Source organism: Ornithorhynchus anatinus, chromosome 3 (assembly GCF_004115215.2).
Source record: "Ornithorhynchus anatinus isolate Pmale09 chromosome 3, mOrnAna1.pri.v4, whole genome shotgun sequence".
Taxonomy (NCBI): Eukaryota; Metazoa; Chordata; class Mammalia; order Monotremata; family Ornithorhynchidae; genus Ornithorhynchus; species Ornithorhynchus anatinus.
In genome coordinates, this window is record NC_041730.1 from 53,584,714 (window position 1) to 53,609,498 (window position 24,785).

The window sequence follows — 24,785 nt, forward strand, 5'->3', positions numbered from 1 at the left end:
GATTGAACTTCCTTGCCAGGAAGCTTCCAGGTGGGATCAGGAATAGCCAAATGGTCACCTTTAATTTCACTACACACAGAAGCACATCCATCCCTGATCAACAAAATCCAAATTGGTGTGCATCTGTCTGGCCTTGCTTATCCGGGGACCTCTGAGAGTAGAGTTGAGAGAACCTTCCCACTGCAGCTCATATGGGCACCTAGTGAGTGGGAGGAGAAGAAAGGGTGGATCGCTTCAGACAGCTCACCACTGCTTTGGAGGTAAGGGACCCCTGGGCCAGGTGGCCATCCTGAATAACCTTTCAGTCAATCACATTTATTGAGCACTTACTGTGTGCCAAGCACTGTACTAAGCACTTGGGGGAGTACAACAATAAACAGACACATTCCCTGACCACAACAAGTTTACAGTTTAGAATATCACCCTCTGATCAATACCCGAGCAATTTGGTATGTTCATTCAGGACTTCCCCCTACAATGATCATTCATAATGGTGACATTTGTTAGGGGTCTACTATGTGCTAAGCACTGAGTACTAAGTTCTGGTGTAGATACAAGATAAACAGGCTGGACATAGGCGTCGGCCTACCCAGTTTAAAGGGGAGTGAGAACAGGTACTGAATTCTTCCCTTTACAATTGAGGAAACTCAGGCATACTTAAGTGATTTGCCCAAGGTCACATAGAAAGTAAGTGGAAGAGGTGGGATTAGAACCCAGGTTGTTTGACAGATATGAAGAGAAAGGGTGTCCCAGGCCAGGGGCAGGATATGGGTGAGGGGGTGCCGGTGAGATAGACAAGATCAAGTACAGTGAGTAAGTTGACATTAAGGGAGGATCAGAATGATTTGAAGAGTTGAGGGTAGGGCCTTGGAAGGCAGGAAATGACCATGGCTAGTACCTGGAGTGAGTTGTAGAGGCAAATCGTATAGGCTTCAAAGGAAGGAAAAGAGAGGGATGGGGGTAGGGGGAGGTTGGAATGGTGTGAAAGTAGCATTGGGGAGTGAGAAGGAAACAATCTGGGAGAGTGGATGAAGATGAGGCCCCCCTCTAGACAGAGCAACAGAGTCAGGTTTCACTGATGGTGAGCAGGAGCAGTGACTGGGTCAGGAACAGGTCAAGGAAAGGGAAGCTATCCAATAATGAAGCAGGGGTTCTAAAGGCCACACTTGACTGTAGGGAGAGGTGTGGAGGGAAGGGATTTTAAAAGGAGGGGAGAGGGGTTGGATGGGAGTGAGCTGATGGGGGCTGGCTCTGGGACAGGGTAACAGGGATGGGGTGGGTGAGGAGAGGTTAGGGGGAGGCTGGGGGGTACTGAGAAGGGAAGACAGGGATGAACTGGTTTGGAAGGAGGGGATTGTGGAAACATGATGACATCAGAGAAGTCTCAGTGTTGTAGGTGAGGTTAACAACAGTAACTGCTTAATCCAGTGATTACAAGCTTGGGGGAATCACTGAAAATTCTACAGCTCTTGGGGATGATGTCTGAAGATAGTCTGCCCTTGAAGTGTGAATTGTCACAAATCCATTTCTTTTCAGCAACAAGTGTCTTCCATTTCATCCGTGAACTGATTGAAGACTTTGATTCAAGCAAGTCACAACCAGAACATCATTTTTTACTATGAATCACATCTCCCCTTCTCCACACCTCCCCTGCAAGCATCCCGAAGACAGGTTGCATGTCTTGTCCAAAGTCTGCAATTTCACAGCATGCACTAGAATGATTGGAACATAGTAGTTCAATATCTGACTGATCACTGATCAAAGTATTACTCATATTACTCATCGGTAATATGCTTACACTGCTGCCAAATGTCTAGAAGATAGGACCTCTAGGGATTTTCAATTTCAGGAGATGAGAGGATCAGATGATATTTCTATTTTGGCAATTTCTTTTCAATCAATCGATCAGTGGTATTTATAGAGTGCTTACTATGTGCAGAGTAGTGTACTAAGCGCTTGGGAGAGTACAATACAATATAAATAGCAGATACCTTCCCTGCCCATAATGATCTTTTCGTTCTTGAACCCTTTCCATGTATAAAGTACACTGCTGCAGGGGAGGGAATGAAAAGTTTTGTTGTCCTAGCAGGACAGCAGCAAATACAACCACAGGTACTTTCTCCCAGAACAGCTAGTTTTTTCACTTGGAGACTTCATCTCTTTCATCCTAGTAATGTGTACTTGCCAAGGGAAGGTTCCAATATAAGGGTACTTTGAGTCTATCCGTTGGCTGAAATTAAAGGCTTAAAGAGCATTCCTCTGTGCCCGCCACTTCCTTTAAAGCAGCAGCAGTGCATTTGAGGCCCCTTTTGATTCGCCCCTGTATTTGCCTTCTTTCTCTAGAAGGCTGGGATATGCTTTGAGCTGATGGACTCAATATTTACAGTGTGATGATTCAGTAAATGTTTATGGAGCTAGAGGCTTGTTGGAGGCATTTATACCACTGAGGACACAGGCTTTTTTTATTTCCAGAGTGTCTATCCAAGCTGGTTTTCAATGCCTATCCCTGTACATACTAACCTAGAAGAGGTAGATTCCAGCCAGATCCTGGTCACTTGGCCTACTACTGAATGCCTAGTATTTGCAAGGCATTTGTACACAACCTCTAATGGGGGTAAAATGCAGGTTGAAAACAAGATCCTCCAGGGACTTGGAATTTATCAGGGGAGGCGAATGCACGATAATTTGCAGAGGGGGTAAGAAGGGAATGTGAAGTTGGATATATGGACCATGTAAGTTGATATGTACAAACGCATGAGGTGGGGATGAGAAAACATATGAACATTAGTGCCAAATTGTTGAATTTAATTTGGGAAAATATGAACAGGAAAGCTGAAAAACTAGTTAGGAAAGCTGTGATCCTGCCTCATGTGATCCCACAGAAAGGAATTTATATAGCCTTATAAACTACAAACTGTGGTGGGAGAAGTGAACTCTTTAAATAGTGAATCATAATATTCACAATTTTTAAGTGAATAGCCAATCAGTTATATTGAATGCTTACTGTATTCAGAGTGCTTGGGAGAGTACAATATAGCAGAGCTGTTAGATACGTTCTCTGCCTACAGTCTATAAAACATACACATTCCCTACCCACCATGAGTTCTATGGAGGAGAGAGTTATACAGATTGCTGAAGGTATTGGCTGCTTTCTCCACTGAGGACAGGACAAGAGGAAATAAGCTTAAACTGCAGCATTAGGTCAGAGGTGAGGAAGGTGAGGAAGGATTTCTAGTCAGGTCTTGGACCAGGCTTGTCAGAGAAGCTACTGGAGATCAAACCCTCTTTCTGGAGAAGAGGGTTAGATGACCTCTCTAGATCCACGCAAGATTTTGGGATCCTTCTCTTTACACATGTTTCTTAAGACTCAATTTATTTCAAGACTGAGCACCTCTCTGTGAGATCAAGTGGCTGAGTGGATTTCATAGATCCAGAATGCCATCTTAATAGCCAGGACAAGTTGAGTTACAGGACTCTCTCTTCCCACAGTTGGTCAGTCGATTGCATTTATTGAGCGCTTACTGTGTGCAGAGCACTGTACTAAGTGCTGGGAAAAGTATAACAGACACAGTCCCTTGGGGTATGGGAAGGTGAAGTGGTGACAGCTTTACCCACAGGTACCTCCAATCAGCTGATTTTGCTTATTATTCTATCCCCACTTGCCCCGTGATAGATTCCCTCCTTGGAATTCAGGTCATCCCTTCACCCAACTTCTCCCATCATTTTTTAATGATGCTATTGGGACTGTTTTCCCAAAGACAATTATCGGTCAGGGAATAAAGTAGGTCACGGTTATCCACTGTAATTATAATTTGAAAGAAATTGGGCCAAAACTCTCATTTCACTTATGTGCTGTAGAATGCTATCTGCGCAACACAGATAAATATGACTATTCTGAGGATAAGATGGGACTTGGAATTCTTAGAATGCTGCTGGAAAGCAGTGTGGCTTAGTGGAAAGAGCATGGATCTGTGAATCAGAGGGTCCTGAGTTCTAATTCCAGCTCTGCGACATGCCTGCTGTGTGACTTTGGACAAGTCACAGCTCCTCTGGGCTTCAGTTACCTCATCTGTAAAGGGGGGGTTAAGAATGTGGGTCCCATGTGGGACTGTGTACAACTTCATTAACTTGCATCTTTCCCAGATCTTAAAACAGTGCTTGGCACACAGTAAGTGCTTAACAAGTACCACAATTATTATTATTTATTAATTCCAGAAGACTGGAAAAGGAAAAGTCATTTAGAGAATCCCTCTTCCTTTCCTGCCTCCCTCATTCACATTGGCTTCTGACTGACAGATTTTTCGTGTCTGCAGAAATCCTTGTTGGTGTTTTAGCCCCAAGGCCCTTCCCATTATGCAGTCACTGCTTATGAGGAAAGATTTTTTTCTCTGTTATTTAAATAGTTCACTTCCCCAATTTCAGATAATTGTGTTGGATCTTCTGAAAAGGAGAATCATTTCTTCTGCCAGTGGTTATGAGTTCCTTGAAGTTATTTATGCATTTGGGAGTCTAATTTGGCCAGGAAAGTAGATAAACCTGAAACCACAAACTGCCACTGCCAGTCTGTCCCAAGCTAAGAGGACATACAAAATGGAGCTCCTGAATGCTGACTCTGACTCTTACTGGGTTTCAGTCCAGTTTAGTTCAGGCTGCATTTTAATTGAGGAACTTAGTCTAATTCAAGTTCTACTGGACTTCCTGTTTTTAGAGTGCCTTAAATGCCTCAAGCTTCCCTGAAGCTTGGCTCGTCTTTTGATGGTGGTCAGTGGGAATGGGAAACTAAATTGGCATGTCACTCCTAACTGGGGAATATTTGCTTTAACTGGTTTGAAGGTTTAGGAGAATTTTGCCAGGCTAACCCTGATTACCTCTCTATCTAAGTACCACTCTTTCATTACTTAACTGGCTTTCAGAGACCTTCCAGCACGCTTAGACTGTTAGCCGACCTGATTATCTTATACTTAACCCAGTGCTTATTATAGTGCTTGGAACATAGTAAGCATTTTCTTAGAGAAGCAGAATGGCCTAGTATTAAGAGCATGGGACAGGGAGGCACTTGTCCACTTGTCTGCTGTGTGACCTTGGGCAAGTCACAACTTCTCTGGGCCTCAGTTTCCTCATCTGTAAAATTGGACTACAACAGTGAACTCAGTGTTGGACAGGCATTGTGACCAACTTAATTATCTTGTATCTCTCCCAGCGCTTAGTGCATTGTTGGACACAGAGTAACTACTTAAAACATACCATTAAAAAAACCAAAAAAACAAATCTTCGAAAAGCCCACAAAGACATCATTGTCCGAAGATTAATTTTTTGGGTTGGAAGGTGCCATCACTGATGGAATCACTTCCAGAATTTCTGCTTTCAGATGGGATCCACATTCGGGTTCCATGAAAGGGTGGTGCAATTTGCTCTATGAAATATCATTTGAGTGAAATCCTTCAAGATAATTATTCAATAATGTACTTTTGAATGGCTGCTGATGGACCTGCCCCATAGTTTGAATCACTTGTTCACCCAATCTGGATAGTAGGTGGCAGTGTCAGGGAAGGCAGGACTTCCTGTGACCATGGGGTGGCCTTCCTCCCAAACTGAAGTGAATGGAGGTGCACTCGGAGCTGACCCCACAGTAGGGGGAGAGAAGAGACCCCAATCTGGGTCACCAGAGCCAGGGCCCTCTCAGCTCCTCTGGAGGGCTTCTACTGCTCGAGGTCCATCTCCCCACTCATCATCCAGGAACTTCGACAGCACTGCAGCGAGTGAAGGACCTGGAGCTCACAGAGAGCTACCGATGCAACTGCCTCTACTGTCAGCTGTGTGTGGGTGAAGGGAGACGTGCACACATGCAGCTTCTGCTGTTAGATGAGGGGACAGAGAGGCTGCTCTTACAGGGTGAGAGGCATATCTGTCTCCCCACTTGTCAGCGTGGGCACTGGAGCAAGGAAACCCTTCTCCCTCTTCTTGAAGCAGGAAAATGGTACAAACTGAAGCAGGGAAAGCAGGATAGCACCTGCAAGAAGCTTCATGGGTGGGGTTTTTTTGTATTTAAAAATGAATAAAAAATAAATCTCCTGGGGCTAGGGGCGATCCAAGGCAGGGGCAACCCTCATACTGAGGCATGCTGGGGTCATGCAAGCACCAAGATGACATCAGATTGCAGCATATGACAGACTGGTGTGGTGGGGGAAAGCAGTTCCCTAGTGGGGCCATGCCAAGTTGGCCTCAGTTTGCCTCATAAGGCAGGGAGGGGAAGGCAGGGCCATGTTAGACAATAGTTCGATCCCTTCATCTCAAGATTGGTAGAATAGATAGACCACCCAGACCAAACCATCCCAGTGCCCCTTATGCTAGTCACACCTCAACTGCCAACTCTTCAGATAGTGTATGTTTTGTGGCTTATGTATTATGACAGACCAAAGGAATGACTGTGGTGGACTGAACCACCAGCCCTCTTCCAAGGAATCTAAATGTTACCAGGCGGGCTTGAATAACAGAGACAGTAAATGAGTACTTAGGAAACGATGACCATCCTTCCTGGGGGATGGTAAATTCAGAAGAACATGGGTTCTGCTGTTTTGTTTCTAAATTTGAAGCTGATTCTCAGGGATTTTCTGCTCCAGGAATGTCTTTCCTCCAAAATTTTTCCCAGTTCAGCCATAATTCCATGGGGGAAGATCTCTCAAGATTAATGTTCAATTTAGAAAAAATGTAAAGATCCTTCCCACCTGTTTTCCTTCCCCAACACATCACCACATTGAGCTTGCTACCACCCAGGATGATAAAGTGCAGGTCACTGTTCCATGGTGGATGATTTCTCAGGGATTCGCTGGGATTGATTTATCAGGGATTCACTGATGGACCATATGTCAGGTTTTTAAACTTTTCCCTAAGCCCTCCCCTTTCCCTGGGAATCTGAGAAAACAATATCCCCAGTGAACAGCTGTTTTCTCACAAGGAGAGATGTATTTGCACATAGTTGATAAGGAGAGAGAGAGAGAGCACAGATAAGAATCCAAGACCTCCCAGGGAGCAGGGTCAACCATGGGGACTCCCAGAATAATTAGGAGCAACAATTAAGGATGCCATCTCACTTAAATGACTTGCAACCAGTCCATACACACGACAGCAAAATCTAGTTGTACATGATACTTCTTGGGTTGGGTTGAGAATGAGACTGAATATTGCTGCCACAAAGAATAATGATTTAGGATTTATTCTATGACTGAGCATTTATTTGGCTCTGTGGAGATTCAATCAGAATGTTGCTTATGTCTGGTCTCTTTCAGTAAACTCACTTCAAAGATTGTGAGCCCCTTGTCTAGTTCTCACCGGGGAGTGCTCAGTGCCTAGTGCGATGCAGACTGTAAGCTTGCTGTGGGCAGGTAATGAGTCTACCAACTCTATTATATTGTACTCCCCCAAGCTCTTAGCACAGTGCTGTGCACACAGTAAGTGCTTAATCAATATGATTAATATACACTGCTACTAGTTTTATTACTGCTCATACTACTGCTTCTACATCAGATTGCCATAAAGCAGCTACCTTGATCCGGTGTTCAATCATCCTCATCTATGTCCTACTCATCAGACCTCTGAGATGGCTAAGCTTCAGTTCTCTGACGGTGGTCAAGTAGTGTTCTAGAAATTCTTTGTTGGAGATTCCATACAGTGCTTACTGCAAATGAAACTAAAGGCCTCTGAAGTTGTGATATCATCCTGCTTTCTTTAAGACTTGAAGCATGATGTACTCTCAGAGTACAGGCCTGGGAGTCAGAGGACCTAGATTCTAACCCCGGCTTTGCCAATTGCTTGCTATGTGACCTTGGGCAGGTCATTTACGTTATCTGTGCTTCAGTTCCCTCATCTGTAAAATGAGGATTAAGTCTTCCTTCCTCAAATTTAGACTGTGAGCCTTCGACTGTATAATTCAGAGCATGACTTTTCCGCAACTTCTGCTTCCCTGCGATATTATTCTTACCCTGGATAGTTTTGCCATTCCAGAAGATGGACAGAAAATGGTTTCCCAAGCATATTCCCAGAAATTAATAAAAACAGCCATAATAAAATATACACTCATGAATGCAGGAAAGGCACAGGAATTTTAGTGGAATAGGGGAGCCAGGAGCCAGAAGTAATAATCATCATAATAATAATAATCACCATAATCATAATGCTTTTACGCACTTACTAGGTACCAAGCACTGTACTAAGCACTGGGGTAGATATAAGATAATCAGGTCCTACATGGGACTCAAAGACTGAGTAGGAGGGAGAACAGGTATTGAATCCCCATTTATTATAGATGAGGGAACTGAGTTACAGAGAAGTTAAATGACTCGCTCAAGGTCACACAGCAGGTACATGGCAGAGCTGGAATTAGAACCCAGGTCCTTTCTCAGGGCCATGCTCTTTCCACTAGGCCACGCTGCTTCTCAAGTGATAGTTCTTCACGTGGCTCTACGTGGCTCTGGAAGTGACTCTCTGGGCATGTCACTCCCCTTCTTAAAAACCTCCAGTGGTTGCCTATCAACCTCCGCACAAAACAAAAACTTCTCACTCTAGGCTTCAAGGCTCTCCATCACCTTGCCCCCTCCTACCTCTCCTCCCTTATCTCTTTCCACTGCCCACCCCGCACGCTCTGCTCCTCTGCCGCCCACCTCCTCACTGTCCCCCATTCTCGCCTATCCCGCCGTTGACCCCTGGGCCACGTCCTCCCGCAGTCCTGGAATGCCCTCCCTCCTCACCTCCGCCAAACTAATTCTCTTCCCCTCTTCAAAACCCTACTTAAAGCTCACCTCCTCCAAGAGCCCTTCCCAGACTGAGCTCCCCTTTTTCCTCTATTCCCTCTATCGCCCCTCCTTCACCTCTCCGCAGCTAAACCCTCTTTTCCCCCCATTTCCCTCTGCTCCTCCCTCTCTCCCTTCCCATCCCCTCAGCACTGTACTCATCCGCTCAACTGCATATATTTTCATTACCCTATTTATTTTGTTAATGAAATGTACATCGCCTTGATTCTATTTATTTGCTATTGTTTTAATGAGATGTTCATCTGCTTGATTCTATTTATTGCCATTGTTCTGGTCTGTCTGTCTCCCCTGATTAGACTGTAAGCCCATCAAAGGGTAGGGACTGTCTCTATCTGTTACCGATTTGTACATTCCAAGCACTTAGTACAGTGCTCTGCACATAGCGCTCAATAAATACTATTGAATGAATGAATGAATGAATGAAAGTGACTATCTGATTGGGTTGCTCAGCTCATCATGGGCAGGTCATTTTGCCATCTGGGACTCAGTTTCTCTATCTGTAAAATGAAAGTAACTATCCCTGATCCTGTCTATCCCATAGGGATATTGTGAAGGAGATTAATTAGAAAGGATTTAAAGCTCACTGATACTTTATTAGATCTTCTAAGTTGATGACCATCTGCAGCTCAGCTTGCTCTTTCATTCATTTCAAAGTCTCCTGGAAGCCATTTTCCAGGTAGAAGGCTGACGGTTTTTATTGCACACTACATGTACATCTCATAATAATAATAATAATAATGTTGGTGTTTGTTAAGCGCTTACTATGTGCCGAGCACTGTTCTAAGCGCTGGGGTAGACATAGGGGAATCAGGTTGTCCCACGTGGGGCTCACAGTCTTACTCCCCATTTTACAGATGAGGGAACTGAGGCACAGAGAAGTTAAGTGACTTGCCCACAGTTACACAGCCGACAAGTGGCAGAGCTGGGATTCGAACTCATGAGCCCTGACTCCAAAGCCCGTGCTCTTTCCACTGAGCCACGCTGCTTCTGCCGATCTCATGAACTAGGTGATACACTTAGGCAGAGATGCTAATCACAAGTGGTTCTACTCTCATCTGATCACTTGCCAAAAGTAAGGTCAGCCTTGATTGCTACCTGAAAAGATAGCAGGTGTCTAGCCCCAGTTTTTTTTTCCTTCTAACATGAAGGTATTTTGTTAACAACATGGCCTCTTGTACTGAACTCCAGTTGGTTCCTGCTGAACTTCAATTCATCCTAGCCACAAACTGTTTATTAAAAGGCCTGTCAAGTGCCCACACTCTTTGTATCATCACAGGGATTTACAGTGTCACAGAGGTTGGAAATCCAGAGGAAATAGCTGGGGGCTTCCATTAAAATGAATGTGGGACCAGAAACCCCCAGCTGTCACTCATTATGTAGGACATTGTCACACAGTAGAGGTTAAAAATGTCCTTTTGTCCCATACAGGTTTCCCATAATATTAATTGTTAAACACAATTAGTTAATGGGAGATGGGGGTGCCACTGAGAAACAAAAAAGACAAGAAGTGTCTAACTACCTCATTATCAATCAATGGCTTTTTTTGAGGGTAATTATGTTCAAAGCACTGTACTAAGCACTTGGGAGAGTACAATACAGAAGAATTAGCAGAAAGGTTCCCTGCTCATAATGAGCTTACAGTCTAAGGGTGATATTAATATGAATAAATAAGGAATTTATAATATATAATTTAAATATCTACATAAGTGCTATGGGGTTAGGGGTGGGGTGAATATCAAATGTCCAAAGGTCCCAGATCCAAGTGCATAGACAACGCAGAAGGGAAAGTGAGCTGGGGAAAGGAGAGCTTCATCAGGGAAGGGTCTTGGAGGACATGCGACTTTAATAATGTTTTGAAAGTGGAGAGAGTGGTGGTTTGGCATATATGGAGGGGGAGGGAGTTCCAGACTTGGGTGAGGATATAGGAAGGGGGTCAGCAGCACGATAGATGATATCAGGACACAGTGAATAAGCTGCCTTTCGAGGAGCATAATGTGTGGGCTGAACTATAGTGGGAGACCAGTGAAATGAAGTAGGATAGGGTGAGATGATTGAGTGTGTTAAAGTACTCATTATATACCTTTAACACACCACTTCACCTTCCTCTGGACTCCCATTCTAGGCCTTTGGCCTACTCCTGGACAAAGTATCTGACAGGTTGGTTGGCCATGAATGCTGTCAAGCAAGGAAAAGGGGAGACCACAGGAATGTGCAAGTCTATTGGGGTAAAAGCCAAAAACAGCTGGAGCAGTCACAATTCTAACTTGTTCTTTGAGGTAATGGGAAAATGGTTTTTGCACTTCCAAAATTATTTTGGGCTTACATAACTTATAGCTCTTTACAAGAGCTTACAGTCTAGAGCACTGTCACTCTTGCTCCCTTGTCACATTCAATCCATGAGGCAGGAAGAGCAAAACTCTGATTTGATAGGGAAAAATGATACCTGCAAGTCATTTAACTTCTCTGTGCCTCAGTTCCCTCACGGGAAAAAAGTGGATTCAAAACCCATTCTCCCTCCTACTTAGACTGTGAGCTCCATGTGGGACCAGGTTATCTTATATCTATCCTAGTGCTTACTGCAGCGCTTGCCACATATTAAGTGCTTAACAAATACCACAGTTGTTATTCCAGCTTCGGAAAGGTAACTTCAAACATTCTGCCTACCTTTCAAACAATTCTTAATAAGCAGCCATGCTCCCAGGCACTTCCTTTTTAACCAGACTGGAGAGTTGCTATGTTCCCCCTGACTCATATTTAAAATACATAACTCACTGTTCCCTAATCTCTTTCCTGGTAAAGCCATCCATTTTGCCCAATGTATCCAGAAGTTAACCTAGTACTGAGCCATCACTAAGGAGGAAAAAAAATTCAGAGCAAAATATGCTCAGAGAGGATGAGAAGTAACAAGGGGTTTGGCTCTAGTCTGAATGTCCCTGAATTCTTGGTTTCACTGGCAACCTTTAACAACAGCACATTACCCTGCAGTCACTTTGGCTATAAATGGACCCTGGGAAAGGAAGAACCTTTGTGTGGTTTTTACAATAGGTTGCACCCTGTCTGTCTACTCTATTGCCTCACTGGCTCATCGAAAGCATGACCGGTAGGGACAAGAAAGTCTGACAAGAGTATTGTGAAACACTCCAGCCAATCCACATATCTATTATTATGACATTTGTTAAGCCCTTACTCTGTGTCCAACACTGTTCTAATGCTGGAGTCGATATAGGTAATCAGTTCAGGTAAACTCCCTGTCCCACATGGGCCTCACATTTCAAGTGAGAGAGAAAACAGGCATTGAATCCCCATTTTACAGATGATAAGACAGAGGCCCAGAGATGCTAAATTGACTTGCCCAAGGTCACACAGCTGGCAAGTGGCAGATCTGACATTAGTACCCAGGTCTTCCAAATGTCAGGCTTGTGCTCTTTCCAGTAGACCACTCTAAATGAGTGCTTGCTGTGTGCAGACCACCTCACTCACTGATTTGGAGAGTACAGTATGACAGAGTAGGTAGAAACATTCCCTTCCTACAAGGAAACAATTCAGGTTCTCACATATGAAGCCTCATATTGAGGCTTGTCCATCAGTCCCAACAAGAAACTCCATCATTCTCACTCTATTAAGTGCTGGAGTGAACTCAAAATGAATTCAGATATGGCCCCTAGTCACAAAGTAGACAGGTAGTTCAGACTTGAACATTCAGTAAAGCAGAATGGCTAGTGGAAAGAGCATAGGATTTAGAGTCAGAAAACCTGGATTTTAATCCTTACTCCACCACTTGTCTGTGTGACCTTCCTTTCCCCAAGCCCATAACCTTGATGTTATCCTTGACTCCTCTCTCTCATTTGACCCACATATTCAATCCATCACTAAATCCTGTCAGTTCCAACTTCACCACATTGCTAAAACCCGCCTTTTCCTCTTCATCTAGACTGCTACCAGGTCAATATACTCATTCTATCTCACCTCATTTACTCTATTAGCCTCCTCTCTGACCTCCCAGCCTCCTGTCTCTCCCCACTCCATTCCAAACTTCATTCCACTGCCTGGATCATTTTTCTACAAAAACATTCAGGACACATTTCCCCAATTAAGAAGGTCCAGTGGTTGCCCACCAACCTCAGCATCAAAGAAAAACTCCTCACTAATGGCTTCAAAGCAGTCAAACACCTTGCCTCCTCTTATCTCACCTCACTACTTTCCTACTACAACCCAGCCTGCCTACTTCACTCCTCTAATACTAACCTTCTCACTGTTCCTCAGTCCCATCTAACTCACCACTGAACCCTCACTCACATCCTGCCACTGGCCTGGAATACTTTCCCTACTCAAATCTGACAATTACTTTTCCCCCATTCAAAGCCTTATTAAAGGCACATCTCCTCCAAAAGGCCTTCCCTCACTAAGCCCTCCTTTCCTCTTCTCCCACTCCCTTCTGCATTGCCCTGATATGTTCCCTTTATTCATCCCTCCGTCCCCCAGCCCCACAGCACTAATATACATATCTGTCATTTATTTATATTAATGTCTGTCTCTCCCTCTAGATTGTAAGCTCTTTGAGGCAGGGAATGTGTCTGCTTATTGTTGTATTGTACTCTCCCAAGAGCTTAGTACAGTGCTCTGCACACAGTAAGCACTCAATAAATATGATTGAGTGAATTAACTTAACTGTTCTGGGCTTCAGTTACCTCATCGATAAAATGGGGATTAAGGCTGAGAGTCTATGTAGGACAGGGATTGTGTCCAACCTGATTATCTTGTATCTACCCCAGTACTTAGTACAGTGCGTGGATGGTACAAAGTAATTACTAAACTACCTTTAAAAAAAAAAGAGAGAGAAATGCATTCTCAGTCACAGATAATGGGAGTATTATCTTAGAATATAAGAACCTCTAAACCTGTGTCCACAGCCTGACTCGAAACAGTGGACTGCTCTTGGGGTCTCCCCCAAAAGAGAGGGGCTGACCAATTTCATTGTGTCCAACCCAGGAAAAGAGAGGAAACTCATGCAGCATGGTCCTTCTGGATTTTTAATCAGTCAGCCAACCAATGGCATTTAATGAGTGCTTACTATGTGCAATATGCTAAGTGCCTGTGAGCATATAATAATAATGATAATAATGATGATGATGGTATTTGTTAAGCACTTACTATGTGCCAAGCACTATTCTAAGCGCTGGAGTAGATACAAGGTAATCAATTTGTCCCACATGGGGTTCATAGTATTAATCCCCATTTTACAAATGAGGTAACTAGGGCCCAGAGAAATTAAGTAATTTGCCCAAAGTCACACAGCTAAGTGACAAAGCCTGGATTAGAACCCATGACCTATGATTTCCAAGCCCATGCTCTTTCTACTAAGCCACTCTGCTTAGTGAGCTTACAGTCTAGAGCATTGCAAAGGCACTTACTGTGTGCCAATCACTATACTGAAAGCTTGGAGAGTACAGTACAACAGAGGTGATAGATTTCTTCCCTTCCCACAGAGCTTACAGTCTAGAGTGCTGGGGGACTGTTGGAGTGAGCCAAGAGGAACCTGAAACTCTGTTCTGCTAGCCACAGTGCTCTACTATCTTTTCATTAATTTTCATCCTTACCTTTTATGCCTTTGTCGCCTCTAGACTGTGAGCTCACTGTGGGGAGGGAATGTGCCTACCAGGTCTGTTATATTGTTTTACTGAACTCTCCCAAGCACTTAGTATAGTGCTCCGCACAGAGTATGTGCTCTATAAATACAATATTCTTTTCACATTTCATCTTTCCTTTTGTGTCTCTCTCGATCCCTCCCCACAACATAGTCTTAGATTGTGAGGCCTTGGGGACCAGGCCCCATGCGTAATTCTCATCTCGGTAGTTTTTTTCCTACTGCTTAGTACTATTATTATTACTACATGCTACAGAGAAGCAGCATGGCCTACTGGCAAGACCATGGGCTTTGGAGACAGAGGTGATGGATTCTAATCATGGCTCCACCACTTGTCTGCTGTGTGACCTGGGACAAGTCACTTAACTACACTGTGCCTCAGTTCCATTATGTGTAAAATGGGGATTGAGACTATGAGCCCCATGTGAGACAGGAACTGTGTCCAACCTGATTACCTTGTATCTACCCCAGTGCTTAGAACAGTGTTTGGCACATAGTAAGCCCTTAAATACCATAATTATTATTACTAGGGTATAAACAAACATATAAATTGTCCTTAGAGGGGCAGCGTAGATGTTACTCAGCACTGGGAGTCAGAAGATGTGTGTTCTAATCCTGGTTCTGCCAGTTACTTTCTGTATGACTTTGGTCAAGTCGATTGACCTCTCTGGGCCTCAGTTTCCTTACCTGTACAAGGAGGATTCAATGCTTGTTTACCCTCCTACTTAGACTGTGAGCCTCATGGGTTAGTGGAAAGAGCCCATGCTTGGGAGCCAGAGGACCTGGGTTCTAATCCCAGCTCTGCCACTTGACTGCTGTGTGACCTTGGGCAAGTCACTTAACTTCTCTGTGCCTCAGTTATCTCATCTATAAAATGGGGATTAAAGTGTAAGCCCCACGTGGGACAACCAGATTACCCTGTATCTGCCCCAGTGCTTAGAACAGTGCTTGGCACATAATAATAATGTTGGTATTTGTTAAGCACTTACTATATGCAGAGCACTGTTCTAAGCACTGGGGTAGATACAGAGCAATCAGATTGTCCCAGATGAGGCTCATAGTCTTAATCCCCATTTTAGAGATGAGGTAAGTGAGGCACAGAGAAATTAAGTGACTTGCCCACAGTCACACAGCTGACAAGTGGCAGAGCAGGGATTCAAACCCATGACCTCTGACTCCCAAGCCCATGCTCTTTCCACTGAGCCACGCTGCTTCTACAAAAAAGGGCAGTCAGTAGGAAGGGGCAGCAGCTGCCTCCCAGCAAAAACCTACAGCACCAGGTATTCCCAGGCATTCTCCCATCCAAGTACTAACCAGGCCCAACTCTGCTTAGCTTCCGAGATCAGACGAGATCGGGCACGTTCAGGGTGGTATGGCCGCAGATATAGTAAGCGCTTAACAAATACCATAATTATTATTATGTGGGACAGAGACTGGTTCTGGCCTGATTAATTTATATCTACTCTAGCTCTTGGAACAATGCTTGACACATAGTAACTACTTAAATACCATAATAATAATGAAAACTCCATCCCCACATTAGGAAGCCATGCAGTCTGGTGGCAAGTCAGCAAGAGTCAGAAATCCATGGTTCTCAACACTGCTCTGCTACTCACATGCTATGCAACTTTACACAAATCACTTAAGGGGGTCATGCCTCCTGCATCTATGAAATAGGAATCTGAAGATACATTGCAAAGGTTTAGGAAAATTCTTATGAGCTCCTGGGAGATGATACATGCATAGACAGGGAAAAGAGTTATGAAGCCTGGGGAGATGCAAGTGAACTCTTTGTGTCACTGTCTGAGGTGGGAACCTACTTTCTCACTCTTTTTTTTCCCCCAAAATAATTGAGGCAGGTCCTAAATTTGGGGCACTTTGGTGAGGCTGAAGGGATGGGATTACATTTTTCATATATCTGAAGACAGAAAAATGAATTGTATAGAGCTGTGCTTCCTGACATTAGGCTAGCTAATGCTTCATCCACAGGGCATCCTGTAATTATAGTAGCACTGCCACCTATGAAATTTGTAAAAGGACTGAAGAATAGCATAGACTATATTCTATCTCAATGCTGCCATAAGCTTGCTATAAGACCCTGGGCAAGTCACTTAACTTGGGAAGCTGTATGGCCCAGGTTCTATCCATCTATCCTATCTGACCTGGGAGTCAGAAGGACCTGGTTCTAGTCCTTGCTCTACCACTTATTTTCTGTGTGACCTTGGGCAAGTCATTTTACTTTTCTTTGCCTCAGTTCCCTCATTTGTAAAATGGGGATTGACTGGGAACCCCATGTGGAACAGGGAGTGTGTTCAAATTGATTAGCTTGTGTCTACCCTAGAGCTTAGAACATAGTAAGCGCTTAACAATTGCCACCATCATTACACGTTGAAGTTGTCTTAAAATAGGTCTGCCTCCCCCACCCAATCCCCCTCCCTACCCATCAGTGGATTCTGAGAGAAACCCAAAAGCCCACAAAGGGCTGTCGGCACACCTGAGTGGCCGAGAGGCTTGGAAATCCAGTATTGGTCTGAACTGGAAGGTAGGATGAATCACTGCTAGTTGCTATTTTTTGGCTGTAGCCCCAGGACCCATGGAGACAGGATTAGGAGCAGATCTATTCCAATCATTAACACAAGAAATCAAATCTCACATTTCCAAGCCATTTTTCCAAGTCTGCTTCTGGAACAGATCCTCTGGATTGGATCCTGTCATTGTCTCAACTCTTGTGGGAACAAAAGCAAACGTGTCTGCTGTGTGTGACCTTAGGACGTATAACTTCTCTGTGCTTCAGTTCCCACATCTGCAAAGTGACTTAGATTGTGAGCTCCAGGTGAGACCTGATTATCTTTCATCTCCCCCAGCGCTTAGTATAATGCTTGGCACATAGTGCTTAGCAAATACCACAGTTATTATAATTATTATTATTACATATAACTTCCCCACTCCTATAATGGAGCAGAGGCAGGCTGAAACCAACACCAGGACCTCCCCAGATTTTGGCGCTCTGGGGACCAATAATAATAATAATGATAATTCTAGTACTTAAGTGCTTACTATGTCCCAGGCACTGTACTAAGTGCAGGAGTGGATACAAGGTAATTGTGTTGGGCACAGTCCCTGTCCAAAATAGGGCTCAGAGTCTTTATCCCCATTTTCCAGTTGAGTGAACTGAGACACAGACAATTGAAGTGACTGGCCCAAGATCACACAGCAAACAAGTGGCAGAGCCAGGATTAGAACCCAGGTCCTTCTGACCTCTGGACCCGTGCTCTATCCATCAAGACACCTTCATAACATTGCCCACCTTCACATCACTAAAATCTGCCCTTTCCTTTCCATCCAAACTACTACCACGTTAATACAATCACTCATCCTATCCTACCTAGAGTACTGCATCAGTCTCCTTGCTGAGCTCCCAAATGCCTGCTTCTCCCCACTCCATTCCATCCTTCACTCCACTGCCTGTATCATTTTTCCATAGAAACATTCAGAAGCTGTCACCTTTCTCAAAAATCTCCAGTGGTTGCCTATCCACCTCTATATCAAACAAAAACTCATCACTATTGGCTTTAAAGCACTCCATCACCTTGCCCCCTCCTACCTCACCTTGCTTCTTTCCTTCTAAAACCCGGCCCATACACTTCGCTTGTCTGGCATTAAACTTCTCACAGTGCCTAGATCTCCTATCCCAATCCACATCCTACCTCTGGCCTAGAATATCCTCCCTCCTCAAATCCACCAGACAATTACTCTCCCCACTTAAAAACCTTACTGAAGGCACTTCCCCTCCAAAAGGCCTTCCCAGACTAAGGCCCACTTTTCCTCATCTCTCACTCCTTCGGTGTCACCTTAACTTGCTCCCTTCGCTCTTCTCCTCACCCTCCCTGCTCCAGAGGATTTATGTATATACCTGTAATTTTTATTTATTTATACTGATGTCTGTTTATTTGTATTGATGTTTGTATCCCCCACAGACTGTGAGCTCATTGTTGGCAGGGATTGTCCCTCTTTATTGCTGTATTATAATAATAATAATAATGATGGTATTTGTTAAGTGCTTACTGTGTGCAGAGCACTGTTAGAAGCGCTGAGGGGTACAGGGTGATCAGGATGAGTCCATGTGGGGCTCACAGTTTTAATCCTCATTTTACAGATGAGGGAACTGAGGCACAGAGAAGTAAAGTGACTTGCCCAAAGTCACACGGCTGGCGAAAGGCAGAGTCGGGATTAGAACCCATGACCTCTGACTCCCTAGCCCGAGCTCTTTCCACTGAGCCACGCTGCTTCTTTCCCAAACACTTAGAACAGTGCTGGAAACATAGAAAGTACTTAATAAATACTATTTAATGAATGAATGAATCAGAGATGAGCGAGGATCAGCACACTCCCCTCCACTACCTACTTCAGGGAGAAGCCCCTCCCCTCGCAATACAACCCAGGGAAAGCTGTGGCAGTTTACCATACAGAACAGTTGCCCAGAGCTCTGAGCTGCCCAAGGGAACATACAACTCAGCTTAGTTACACTTTTTGCTTTTATGACTGTTCAATTGTTCTATCTTATCAGTTTTTCCTTGTTCTGGCTCCTTTCAGTTACTGACCTCTCATTCATTCATTCGTTTGTATTTGAGCACCTACTCTGTGCAAAGCACTGTACTAAGCACTTGGGAGAGTACAGTATAAAATCAGGCACATTCCTTGCCCGCAACGAGCTCACAGTCTACTGGGGGAGATAGACAATATAAATTAATAGGTAAATAAATACTTTACTGATATATACACATATACATATATGCTGTTGGGAAGGGAGGGAGGATGAATGAGGGAGCAAGTATGAGCGACGCAGAAGGGAGTGGGAGGAGAGGAGGGCTTAGTCAGGGAAGGCTTCCTGGAGGAGATGTGACTTCAATGGGGCTTTGAAGTCAGGGAGAGCAATTATCTGTCTGATATGAGAACAGAGGGCGCTCCAGGCCAGAGGTAGGTTGTGGGCAAGAAGTCACCAGCGAGGTAGATGAGATCGAGGTACAGTGAGAAGGTTAGCACCAGAGGAAAGAAGTGTGTGGGCTGGGCTGTAGAAGGAGATCAGTGAGGTAAGGTAGGAGTGGGCAAGGTGATTAAGTTTTGACATCTTGTTGTAATTGATCATAGGATGTGCCTCTTTTTTATGGTATTTAAGTGCTTACTATGTGCTAGTGAGTCTTCCTAGCAATCACATCAGGGCTTTGTTCCTTATGAACTCTGGATTAATATTATTGCTTGACTCTATGCCAGTCTTAAAGTCATTTATTCATTTTTATTTATTTGTCCAGTGCCATTTGTTAAGCGCTTACTCTGCTAGGCACTGGATGAAGCTCTGGGGTAGGTACAAACTAATCAAGTTGGACACAGTCCCCGTCGCACATGGGGCATAAAGTCTTAATCCCCATTATACAGATGAGGGAATTAGGTAGGCCCAGAGAAGTAAAGTGACTCCCCCAAGGTCACACACCACTTCACTCTGCTTCCCAGCTCATCTTCCTGCAGAAACGCTCTGGTCATGTCACTCCCCTTCTTAAAAACCTCCAGTGGTTGCCTATCAACCTCTGCACAAAACAAAAACTTCTCACTCTAGGCTTCAAGGCTTTCCATCACCTTGCTCCTTCCTACTTCTCCTCCCTTCTCTCTACTGCCCACCCCGTACGCTCCGCTCCTCTGTCGCCTACTTCCTCACCGTCCCCCATTCTCGCCTATCCTGCCGTCGAACCCTGGGCCATGTCCTCCCGCGGTCCTGGAATGCCCTCCCTCCTCACCTCCACCAAACTAATTCTCTTCCCCTCTTCAAAACCCTACTTAAAGCTCACCTCCTCCAAGAGGGCTTCCCAGACTGAGCTCCCTTTTTCCCTCTGCTCCCTCTACTCCCCCTTCACCTCTCCGCAACTAAAACCTCTTCTCCCCCCTTTCCCTCTTCTCCTCCCCCTCTCCCATCCCATCAGCACTGTACTCGTCGGCTCAACTGTATATATCTTCATTACCCTATTTATTTTGTTAATGGGATGTACATCACCCTGATTCTATTTATTTGCTTTTGTTTTAATGAGATGCTCTTCCCCTCAATTCTATTTATTGCCATTGTTCTTGTCTGTCTATCTCCCCTGATTAGACTGTAAGCCCGTCAAAGGGGAGGGACTGTCTCTATCTGTTACTGATTTGTACATTCCAAGCAGTACAGTACATAGTAAGCACTCAATAAATACTATTGAATGAATGAATGAACACACCAGGCAAGTGGTGGATTTGGGATTAAAACCCAGGCCTTTCTGATCTCCAGGCCTGGACTCTACCACTTAGGGATAGGTACCATCCCTCTTAGATTACCTCTGTCCATCTGAGCTCAGCCTCAACCCTTTTAAGCATTGCATGGGTAAGAAAGCCTGGGTTCTAATCCTGGCTCTGCCACTTGTCTGCTGTGTGACCCTGAGCAAGTCATTTACTTCTCTGTTCCTCAGTTACCTCATTTGTAAAATGCATATTAAAACAGTGAGCACTGTGTGGGTCATGGACCCAACCTGAATAACTTGTATCTACCCCAGTGCGTAGTACTGTGCCTGGCACATAATAAATGCTTCAAAAACAACCATTGAAAAAAAAAGTCATGCTAGCTCTAGGATGGCTCCATCCTAGACATCCCAACTTCTCCATCCCCTTGTGCTCAGAAAGGCAATTGTTCTTTACCATCTCCTTCATGACTCACCATGCCTGTCAGTCTCTACTTGCCCATGCCTGCAAGCACCTTCACTTGCTTGAAAATCAGATTCAAATTTGGGCATTTTCTCTTCTGTTTGTATGAGAAGCATCATCTGAATGTTGACAACTAGACTGCATCTGTCATCAACTGGGGAGGGGGATTGTTAAAATCCTACCACTGACAGCACACCCACACCATGCAGGCAGGAGGGCCTTTTTGGAAGAAAACTCATCCATGGACTTGTAAGAAATGTATAATTTTATGGCCTATTTCTCAATCATAATCCACTCCGTGATATACACCCAAAACTGCTGGCTACCTTGCCAATGGAAATAAGATGTTGGCATAGGATATGTCTCCCCAGGCCTTCTAAAAGAGCCATAACTGTAACAATAACAACAAATATATCATCAAAATATTTATTTTTCCTTTTTTCTTGCCTTTTTTTTTTCCATGCTCCATTAGAGTATAGAAAATTTCACAGTTTTCTCCAGCTCTGGAAAGAATGTCAGTCTAGTCAGCTTCAGAAACATTTGGAACAAATTATCTCTACTTTTGGAATCTGAATAAAAGAATGTGAGCCTCACTAGAGAAATGTGAAATCCAGGGCGGGATTCACAAAATGGCTCAAAGTCCACACTCATGCTTTTGTATTGTTTTGGATTCTATTAGGAGATAACAAGGCCAGCACCATGGTCCTCAAAATTGCTTGCCTTTTCACAAAACTCCTCCTTCCTCCCTCTTCCCTCTACCTTTGGTATGAATCATAAACTTCCCAAGGAAAAAGGAAAAGGTTAGGACAGATGAACTGTTGTTTTGTTTTTGTTTTTTCTTATGGTATTTGTTAAGCACTCACCATGTCCCAGGCCCTGTACTAAGGGCTACGATAGATACCAGATAATCAGGTTGGACACAGTCCGTGTCCCAAAAGGTGCTCACAGCTTTAATCCCCACTTTACAAATGAGGTAACTAAGGCATAGTGAAGAGACATGCCTTAGGTTCTCCCAGAAGACAAATGACAGAGCCCATATTTAAAACACAGGTCCTCTGACTGCCAGGCCCATGCTCTTTCCACAAGGCCACACTCTTTCTTATCGGTTCTGGCCTACTCAATTATAATGAACGTAAATTTGTGACCGTTGAACCAGTTTGTTAACCTTCTGGCTTTTATCAAGAAAGGGGACACTGAAAGTCCCTAACAGGGATTCTGAGAAGACTTATTATTAACTGGAATACTACTTTGTGATCATTGATTAGAAGGTGCTGAATCAGTACAAAATAGGATCCTGATTAGCAGGTCAAACAGGGACCATTTGAGGCATTTTAATGCACTTTTAATACCTCAGCCTCAGAGAGCTTTTGGAAGAATTAAGAAGAGACCAGTTTTGCTCTCTACTTTGTACATGCTCAGTAAATATGATTTATTGATTTATTATACTACTTTCAACCAACAGGATTGCCTCTCACAAAGTGGAAACCTGAACGCACACTGGGAACTAAAATTGACTTAAACCCTTGAAACGAACAATCAAGGAGTTTGTGTAAAAACATTTCCCAGTATCCCGCAACCATCTTCTCATGATGCCTTACCTGTTGTGGTTTCCAAATAGTCCCCCAGTGGTCTTTGGGCATTTAGAAAAATAGTGCCCAGAAAATAGCAGGGACTAAGGAAGTCCCCAGAGCTCAAATCTCATCTTATCCATCTCTCTACCTCAGGGTAAGACTAAATTATCTAATCCTTCCCCTTCGGAAATCATGGCTTGAGTAATCAATCAATCAAGCAAGCAATGGTATTAGCAGTGTGTGCAGAGCACTGTTCTAAGTACTTGTAAGCAGACATTCCCTGCCTACACGGAGTACCTATCTCCCATTCATTCATTCATTCATGCATTCAATCATAGTTTTTGAGTGCTTACTGTGTGCAAAACACTGTACTAAGCACCTGAGAGAGTACAATATAACAACAAGCACATTCCTGCCCATAATAAGCCCACAACTCCAAGCTCCTTCAGGACAGGACTTAGGTCTTCAAAATCTTCAGTGCTCTCCAAATTGCTTCATACAATGTTCTGCAGATAACAGTCTCTCTCTCCAAAGTGAAATTGAACTTTACTAACTTCACTCCTCAAATAATGTAAACTACTCCTGCCAGTGTTTGAGTCTGTTGCCTCTTGCTAATTTTCACTGTTGCATCCCTACACCCCTGCCAGGGACCTGGTGTCTTCTTATTCTTTAAACAGTGAGGTGTTGGTTGGCCATAACCTGACAAAAAGATTGCCTATTCCTGAATCAAAATAACTCTCTGTGCAATGGAGGAAACTAGATCTTAACCTGCATAGGAAAGGAGCACAGCTTAGTGGAAAGAGCCCAGGCTTGGGAGTCATAGGTTGTAGGTTCTAATCCCAGCTCTGCCACTTGTCACCTGTGTGACCTTGGGCAAGTCACTTAACTTCTCTGTGCCTCAGTTCCCTCATTTGTAAAATGGGGATTAAGACTGTGAGTTCCACATGGGACATCCTGATAACCTTGTATCTACCCAGCGCTTAGAACAGTGCTTGGCACATAGTAAGCACTTAACAAATACCATTATTATTATTATCTGATTCACTGGAATCTTAGTTCACCCTACACGTGCGAATTGAGCGCTACACCTGCTGCCAAAAATCCAACAGGTTTCAGTAGTCTCGCATATTGCCCGCGGCTGGGAATTAGCTTCCTCCAGATGGCAGTTTTGAACTAAGTGCATGACACTGGGCTGGCCTACTTCATCTGAGTCACTGTTACCATTCTGCCCTCTTGCTGTAATCGATCACAGGGGGCATTCAGTTCCGTGTACCTTTTTTATGGTATTTGTTAAGCACTAAATATGTATCAGGCACTGTACTAAGCATTGGGGTAGATATAAGTTAATCAGGTGGAACAGAAACACCCACTTCCTTCTTCTCCGCCAACACTCCCTGATCAGAAGACTGGGAGATCTATAATAATGATAATGGTATTTGTTAAGCGCTTAAGTGCATGATCTAAGCACTGGGGTAGATACAAGGTAATCCAGTTATCTCACATGGGGCTCAGGGTCTCAATCTCCATTTTACAGATGAGGTAACAGGCATAGAGAAGTTAAGTAACTTACCCAAGGTCACATAGCAGACAAATGTGGAGCTCGAATTAGAACCCATGGCCTCTGATTCCCAAGCCCGTGGTCTTGCCACTAGACCATGCTGCTTCACGAAACAGCATGGCCTAGGAGAAGCAGTCTGGCCTAGTGGATAGAGCATGGGCCTCAGAGTAAGAAGGAGCCTGGGAGTCAAAAGAAAGTGGATTCTAATGTGACTCCACCACTTATCTGCTGTGTAAGGTTGGACAAGTCACTTCACTTCTCTGTGCCTCAGTTACTTCTTCTGCTAAAAAAAAAAAGGGGGGTGGTTAAGACTGTGAGCCCCATGTGGGACATGGACTGTTTCCATGAACTGTGCTCTGCAGACAGTAAGTGCTTAATAAACACTATTGACTGACTGTGATTACCTTGTATCTATCCCAGCACTTCTAAAAGTATCTGGTACATATTAAGTGCTTAACAAATATGATGAAAAAAAGATCAACCAATAG

The 24,785-nt window shown here is 44.0% G+C and overlaps 1 protein-coding gene and 1 non-coding gene across 3 annotated transcripts in view; both read right to left on the minus strand.

The window, feature by feature from the left end:
* Positions 1 to 24,785, minus strand: part of SLC14A2 (solute carrier family 14 member 2) — a 736,943-nt gene that overhangs the window by 545,731 nt on the left and 166,427 nt on the right. The window lies entirely within an intron of this gene.
* Positions 15,717 to 15,835, minus strand: LOC114810351. Its single transcript, XR_003758053.1, has one exon. It is a non-coding gene; the product is annotated as a 5S ribosomal RNA (ribosomal RNA).